The following is a 476-nucleotide window of genomic DNA, read 5'->3' on the forward strand; positions in this document are numbered from 1 at the left end:
CACACATGTGATACCTAAACACACCTGTGAGACCTAAACACACCTGTGAGACCTTACACACCTGTGAGACCTTAACCCACCTGTGAGACCTAAACACATCTTTTAGACCTAAACACACCCGTGATACCTAAACACACCTGCGAGACCTAAACACCCCTGTGAGACCTAAACCCACCTGTGAGACCTAAACACATCTGGGAGACCTTAACACACCTGCGAGATCTAAACACCCCTGTGAGACCTAAACACACCCGTGATACCTAAACACACCTGTGAGACATTAACGCACCTGTGAGACCTAAACACACCCGTGATACCTAAACACACCTGTGAGACATAAACACACATGTGAGACCTAACACACCTGTGAGACCTAACACACCTGTGAGACCTAAACACATCTGTGAGACCTAAACACATCTGTGGGGCCTAACACACCTGTGAGACCTTACACACCTGTGAGACCTTAACACACC

The sequence above is a fragment of the Mizuhopecten yessoensis genome, unplaced genomic scaffold (genome assembly GCF_002113885.1).
Source record: "Mizuhopecten yessoensis strain PY_sf001 unplaced genomic scaffold, ASM211388v2 scaffold2163, whole genome shotgun sequence".
Lineage (NCBI taxonomy): Eukaryota > Metazoa > Mollusca > Bivalvia > Pectinida > Pectinidae > Mizuhopecten > Mizuhopecten yessoensis.